Genomic DNA, 8444 nt, shown 5'->3' with positions numbered 1-8444 from the left:
GGAAGCACAACCCATATATATTTTGTTTATAAGAGACCTACCTCACAACAAAAGACTCACATAAGTTGAAAATGAAGGGATGGGAAAAAATCTTCCAAGCAAACGGAAAGGGAAAAAAAAGCTGGGGTAGCAATACTCATATTCGATAAAGTAGATTTCAAAATGAAGGCTGTAACTAGAGACAAAGAAGGCCATCCACTACATAATATTGAAAGGATCTATCCAACAGAAAGATATAATGTTGATAAACATATATGCACCCAATATAGGAGCACCAAAATATATTAAAAATCTTCTGGAGGACTTCACAGGAGAAATCAACAGCAATACAATCATAGCAGGGGACTTCAACAACCTGCTGACATCAATAGTAGATCATCTAGACAAAAAAGTAACAAAGAAACAGAGACTCTAAATGAGGCACTAGATCAAATGGATTTAATAGATATCTACAGAGAATTCACCCCAAAACTGCAGAATTCACCTTCTTTTCAAGTGCACATAGGACATTCTCAAAGATAGATCACATGTTAAGACACAAATTAAGTCTCTATAAGTTCAAGACAATTGAAATCAGATCAAGCAACTTCTCAGATCACAATGGCATGAAACTAGAAATCAATTACAACAAAAACACACAAAGACATTTAAACACATGGAGACTAAATAGCGTGTTACTAAACACGCTATAAATGGGTTACCAGGGAGATCAAGGAAGAAATTAAAAACTTCCTGGAAACCAATGAAAATGAACACACAACAACACAAAATTTATGTGACGTGGTGAAAGCAGTCCTCAGGGGGAAGTTCATAGCACTACAGGCCTATCTCAAGAAACAAGAAAAATTTCTAATAGACTATCTAACCTCACAACTTGAAGAACTAGAAAGCAAACAAAAAGAAAACTTCAGAGCAAGTAGAAGGAAAGAAATAGTAAAGATGAGAGCAGAAATAAACGACATAGAGACCCTCCCCCCAAAAAACAAAAAAACCAATTCAAAAGATCAATGAAACCAAGAGCTGGTTTTTTGAAAAAATAAACAAGATTGATAGACCCTTAGCTAGACTCACTAAAAAACAAAGAGAGAGGACCCAAATAAACAAAATCAGAAATGAAAGAGGAGAAGTAACAACTGACACCACAGAAATACAAATATTAGGATCGTTAACAAATACTATGAGCAATTATACAACAACAAATAGACAATATAAGCGAAATGGACAAATTTCTAGCAACACATAGTCTCCCAAAACTGAACTGGGAAGAGATAGAAAACTTGAACAGACCAACAACAACTAAGGAAATTGAAGATGTAATCAAGACTCTCCCAGTAAACAAAAGCCCAAGCCCAGACAGCTTCACGGGGAAATTTTACTGAACATTCAAAAAAGAACTAACATCCATTCTCCTCAAACTATTCCAATAAATTCAAGAAGAAGGAAGACTTCCAAACTCGTTTTATGAGGCCAGCATAATTCTAATTCCAAAACCAGATAAAGACACTACAAATAAAGAAAACTACAGGCCAATATCCCTGATGAACACAGATGCCAAAATCCTTAACAAAATGTTAGCAAATCAGATCCAGCAATACATTAAAAAAATTATTCACCATGACCAAATGGGATTCATCCCAGGGATGCACGGCTGGTACAATATTTGCAAATCAATAAATGTGATACACCATATAAACAAAATGAAAGATAAAAACCTCATGATCATATCAATAGACGCTGCAAAAGCATTCAACAAAATCCAGCACCCATTTCTGATAAAAACACTCAGCAATGTGGGAAAAGAGGGATCATATCTCGCCATAATAAAGGCCATATATGAAAAACCTACAGCCAACATCATACTCAATGGGCAAAAACTAAAAGCATTTCCCTTAAGAACAGGAACAAGACAGGGATGCCCACTTTCGCCACTCTTATTTAACATAGTACTGGAAGTCTTAGCCACAGCAATTAGATATGAAGAAAAAATAAAGGGGTCCAAATTGGAAAGGAAAAAGTGAAGCTGTCGTTATTTGCAGATGACATGATACTGTACATAGAAAACCCTAAAGACTCCATCAAAAATCTACTAGATTTAATAAATGAATTTGGCAAAGTAGCAGGACACAAAATTAACATCAAGAAATCGACGGCATTCTTATACACCAATAATAAACTCACAGAAAGAGAAAGTAATTTAAAAAATCCCATTTACCATTGCAGCAAAAAAAATGAAGATGCCTAGGGATAAACTTAACCAAAGAAGTAAAGGACCTATTTGCAGAAAACTACAGGACATTGAAAAAAGAATTAGAGGAAGATATAAAAAAGTGGAAGCCCATACCTTGTTCATGGATTGGAAGAATTAACATCATTAAAATGTCCATACTACCCAAAGCAATCTATAGATTCAATGCAATCCCCATTAAAATACCAATGACATATTTCACAGAACTAGAACAAATACTTCAAAAGTTCATATAGAACCAAAAAAGAGCCTTGGCCGGTTTGGCTCAGCGGTTAGAGCATCGGCCTGCGGTCCGGAGAGACCCGGGTTCGGTTCCCGCTAAGGGCACGTACCTCGGTTGCAGTTTGTCCCCGGCCCTGGTTAGTTGTGCGGGTGGCGACCACTCGATGTGTCCCTTCACGTCGATGTTTCTCTCTCTCTCTCTCTCTCTCCCTCCCACTCTATCTGAACAAAGAATGGAAAAAATGTCCTCGGGTGAGGATGATAAAAAAAAAAAAAGAACCAAAAAAGACCCCGAATAGCCACAGCAATCTTGAAAAAGATGGACAAAGGAGAAGGGATCACAGTACCAGAGATCAGGTTAAACTACAAGGCCAATGTAATCAAAACAGCCTGGTACTGTCACAAGAACAGGCACATAGATCAATGGAACAGAACAGAGAACCCAGAAATAGACCCAAGACATTATGCTCAATTAATATTTGACAAAGATGGCAAGAACATACAATGGAGTAGAGACAGCCTCTTTAATAAATGGTGTTGGCAAAACTGGACAGCTATATGCAAAAAGAAAAAAAAAAAAAGAAAAGAAAAAAAGAAACTAGACCACCAACTTACACCATACACAAGAATAAACTCAAAATGGATAAAAGACTTAAATGCGATTCGTGAATCCATAAAAATCCTAGAAGAAAATGTAGGCAACAAAATTTCAGACATCACACGCAGTAGAATTTTCACTGATACAATGCCTAAGGCAAGAGAAACAAAGGAGAAAATGAACACATGGGACTACATCAAACTCAAAAGCTTTTGCACAGCAAAAGAAACAACCATCAAAATGGAAACGGAACCCACTATATGGGAGAGCATGATTGCCAACCATACATCAGATAAGAAGTTAATTTCCAAAATATACAGAATTCTCATACAATTCAACAAAATGAAGACAAAGAACCCAATTAAAAAATGGGCAGAGGACCTAAATAGAGGGCACCTCTCCAAAAAGGACATACAAATGGTCAAGAGACATATGAAAAAATGCTCAACGTCACTAATCATTAGAGAGATGCAAATTAAAACAACAATGAGGTATCATTTCACACCTGCCAGAATGGCTGCCATCAACTAATCATCAAACAAGTGCTGGTGAGGATGTGGAGAAAAAGGGACTCTAGTACACTGCTGGTGGGAATGCAGACTGGTGTAGCCGCTATGGAAAACAATATGGTGTTTCCTCAAAAAATTAAAAATTGATCTGCCATTTGACCCAGTGATCCCATTTCTCGGAATATATCCTAAGAAGCCTGAAACACCAATCAGAAAGAATATATGTACCCCTATGTTCATAGCAGCACTATTTACAATTGCTAAGAAATGGAAACGGCCCAAGTGCCCATCAACAGATGAGTGGATAAAAAAGTTGTGGTACATATACACTATGGAATACTATGCAGCTGTAAGAAAGAAAGATCTTTATCCTTTAAGATGACATGGAGGAACTTGGAGAGCATTATGTTAAGTGAAATAAGCCAATCAGAGAAAGACAAATACCACATGATCTCACTTATATGTGGAATATAATGAACAAAATAAGCTGATGAACAAAATAGACCCAGAGACATAGAAAAGAGTACGGTTCAGACTGACAGACCTCAGAGGAGGGGGTGGAGGTGATGGATGAGAAAAATCAAAGAACCTATATGCATGTATGTGTAACCAATGGATATAGACAATAATGCTGGAGGGGTAGGGTGGGCTAGGGAGGAGGGTGTCTAGGGGGAAAAAAGGAGAAACATCTGTAACAAAAATAAATGAATAAAAATCAGAAAAAAAACATACTGTAGAGGAGTTTATAGAGAACTCAAAAGTTTTAGGCAATAATACAACCTAAAACTTACTCCCTTTACCCCACCCCTCTCATGGTATCCTTGGCTCCACACAGCAGTGCTCCTTAGACCTTTACCTCATTTTTATGTCCCTGCTCCAGTTTGTGCTTCCCGTTGCTCTTCCAGTGGGTTCTAATGATGCAGAAGTTTGGACAATAAGGGGTTAGACCAATGACCACTTGCATTTTAATAAAAGATTCCCATATGGGCAAAGTTTATCTTTGCTACATTCCTCCTGCATTTACTTATATGGAATTTTTATATATATTATGTAACAACAAATGTGTGTGTGTGTATGTATATGTATATATATGTGTGTGTGTGTAAACATATACAAATGGATCTGTGCCTGTACTGATGTTATTCAACACTGCTTTGTTGTCTTTTGTGGCTGAATGTAACATGTATACTATATCTCTTCATCTCTCCTGCTCTTTTAGGCTAAAATATGTTATTTCCTATCTCTGGCTCCATATTTGCAACTCACATAGCTTATTTTCCCCATAGACAACTCTAATTTATTAAGCCTTTATTTTGCCTCAACACGAAAGGATAACAAAATGAAAGATTTTAGGGCATGTCTAGTTTAGGAATCTTTAAGGAAATTATCCAAAAATTTTTGTGCAAGTTCTTTTTTATTTTATTATCCTCACCCAAGGACATTTTTGCATTTCAGACAGAGCAGGAGGAAGAGAGAGACACACTGACTGGCTGCTACCCACACAACCCCCACCGGGGCTGGGGACAAACTGCAACCGAGGTACGTGCCCTTAGCGGGAACCAAACCTGGGTCTCTCTGGACAACAGGCCGACGCTCTAACTGCCGAGCCAAACCGGCCAGGGTTTGCTTTTTTTTTAAGTTCTTTATCATTGTATTAGATCCTCAAAATACTGCAAGCCATCTGATTTCCAGCAATAAGGAAATGGCTAAGTAAATCATGACAAGAAGATATACTACAGTCATTAAAATTTGTGATTTTTAAGGAACACAGAGACCTGCTTGTTATATTACCATCACTGGATACACCTTTGCATGCATACTTCAATGACAGTGGTCTCCTGAAGGATGTCACAGAACCTAGCCAAGAATAGGTCTATTTCTGGGACTGTCTGGGACAGGCAGAACAACTTGAGTACAAACCAAAATCCTCCAAGGGAAGCTGAAAGCACAGAAGCCAGAGAAACCAAACTTGCTAAGTTCAAAAAGCCACATGAAATCTTTTATTTTTTTTCCTTTATTGATTTGAGAGAGAGAGGAAGTGAGAGGGAGAGAAAAACATCAGAGAGAACATTGATTGGCTGCCTCCTGCATGCCCCCCCACTGGGGATCAGGCCCACAACCTGGGCATGTATTCTGACCAGGAATTGAACCAGCGACCTCTTGGTGCATGGGCCAGCGCTCAACCAATTAGCTACACTGGCCGGACGCCACATGAAATCTTTAAACAGGATCGGTGACTGCAATGAAAGCAGAGTGGGTAAAAACAGTTTGGGTAACTGCTATGAACACTGTTGGTCTTCTGAGGCCCTGAAGTTGCAATGACTTAAACCACAGGAGTAAGGCAGATGGTAATCAATGATAGTAGGGTGACCTAAAGAAAACAGAACCCAAATTCTACCTTCTGGGTTCAAGGCAGAGAGGGAACGGTTCTGGACTACACCATTTGGTGACAGTAGTTCCTGGTGAGCTGAATTCTGGATTGAGCCACGTGGAACCTCTTTCCAGGTCAACTGCCTGAAGATTGGCTTGGGGGAGAAACCAAGTTGGCAACCAGGAGGTGTGCGGGGGGGGGGGGGGGGTAGAGACAGGAGCCCAAGTTGTTCACTTACAATATGTATCACTACATTGAAAGAGCAGGGACCATGAGAAGTCCACTGCATGGAGAAAATGTGGGGATGAGGTGGGTGGAGCCATCAAGGAGCAGGGGTGTTAAAGGCCAGTTTGGACACTAGTTTCTAGAATATGGTCCATATTCTGTGAACGCGTGGCCTGGGATGTACAGAGCTGCAGAGTACACCATAGATTTTCAGAAAATACAACAAAATGCTCATTTTGATTGGGTTAAGGTGGTGAATTGCTAGTATTTTTATTTTCTCATTTTTCTGTTATATATTGCTCTTTTATTTCAAAGATTTTTTAAATTGATTTTTTAGAGAAAGAGAGAGAGAGAGAGAGAGAGAGAGAGAGAGGAGAAACATTGATGTGAGAGCAAACATTGATTGGCTGCCTCCTGCCTGTCCTCTACCAGGGAATGAGCCCAAAACCCAGGTGCAATTCTGATCAGGAATAGAACTAGTAACCTTTCAGTACACAGGACAACGCCCAACCAACTGAGCCACATTGGCCAGGGCTATATTGCTTTTAAAAGGAGACAATTAGCATTAAAAAAAAAAAAAGTGGACATCTAATGATTCTAGATGGAATAACAGGATAAATTCTATCACAGTGTTGTATAAGATTAGTAAAGGATGTCATTTACCTGACTGGCATAGCCCGAGGGAACTTGGGTGATTGGGTAGGCAGCTGCCCTGCCTCCTGTCATGTTGCATTCCTCTGTGCTATGGGTTCCAGTCACGCTTAGGGCTGTACACAAGGGCTTTCTGCTGGCAGGGTCAGTGGGGACAGAACTCCTGTGGAAGAAGGGACACCTTTTTCTTCACCCAACAGCACTACCAGCAACAAGACCGGGTATCTACCACCTTTTCCTAAATTGCACCGAGGCAATGGATAGGGCGGCTCTGTGCTTCCCATTTATCAATTGGGACATCTCAGAATTTCTATTTCTCTTACTAACATAGCTTTGACCCTATTTCTTGTAAAGCAACGAGCCTGGCTTTATTTTGATAAAGGTGTACTTGCCCCTCTCTGGACTTGGTGCCATTATAAAGCTTCTTCACAACACCATAACCATTATCACTTGTCTTTAATCCCCAGGTTTCTCCCTGGAATTGGGGTGGGAACAGCAGGGGGAGTTTCAGGTCACATGCTTGAAAGGCACTCTGTTGAGTAAGGACTACACAGTGAGTGCTGGAAAGACCACTATCTGACCCCTTAATCTACTATTCCTGTGGCTCCACAAATCAGCTTTCAAATCTCTCCCTTGTCCCCATGTCTCCTTCATGGAAGTCCTCCAACTGTAACGTGTGTAAGAATCATCTGGGAAACTCATTACAATGCGATTCTGACTCAGTAAGTTTGAAGTGTTTCCAGGTGAGGCCCAGGCTGCCCATCTGCGCACCGCCCTTGGTTTATCAGGGCTCTAGGGCCTTTCAGACACCTGTGGCAGAGGTGGGGGCTCCCAAAGAAATCTGGTTACTGGAGGAAATGGGTCCTGGCAGGCAATGTTTCTCAGTGGATTGTGGACTCATGTCCAAAAATACTAATAATAGCCACCAAAGTTTGGCTCTGTAGGCAAGAGGCCTTCACTGGACAAGCCTGAGGCTGGGGCAGAGGGAGGGTGAGAGCAGCGTTCTGTTGATTAGACTGAGCTCATGGAGTCTGGGGAGTGTTGACCCCTAAGAAGGGATGCTCACCTGCAGACTGCAAGAGCAGAAGTCCCTGTCCCAGAAGTGTCATTATTTTAAAGTAAACTCAATTGGCTTCTTGTGCATTTGGAAGTCTTTCTACAGGGCATTACCACCTGGCAAAGTGTGGGTCTAAAGATCAGTTCTTAGAATTAATTTTAAAAGCTTATTCGAAGAGTTAATGTGTTAAGATGATTCTGTGTTACAAGGTGGGGGCATACTAGATTTACAGTTGTGGGTACACAAGACAGTTTATACTTGTATTATTACTTATTATTACACTATTTTCCATACAAACTGTAAACCTACTCTTGCCCTACCCTGTATTTGTTTAAGTGTTCTATGAGGAGTATCATAATAACACACTATTATTTTAGGATGGTGGGATAAAGAATCACCAGACAGAATATACTTATAAGTGAAGAGGTACCATGTACTGTTCACAGTGCATTCTACTTGCTTTCTTGCCGAATCCCTAACACCACCCTGTGAGGTATTATCGTGATTATTATTATCTGCATTTTATAGATGATGAAATCAAGATTTAGAAAAGTAATTTGCCCCAA

This window comes from Molossus molossus, unplaced genomic scaffold (genome assembly GCF_014108415.1).
Source record: "Molossus molossus isolate mMolMol1 unplaced genomic scaffold, mMolMol1.p scaffold_m16_p_8, whole genome shotgun sequence".
Taxonomy (NCBI): domain Eukaryota; kingdom Metazoa; phylum Chordata; class Mammalia; order Chiroptera; family Molossidae; genus Molossus; species Molossus molossus.
Note: the sequence above shows the minus strand (reverse complement) of the source record.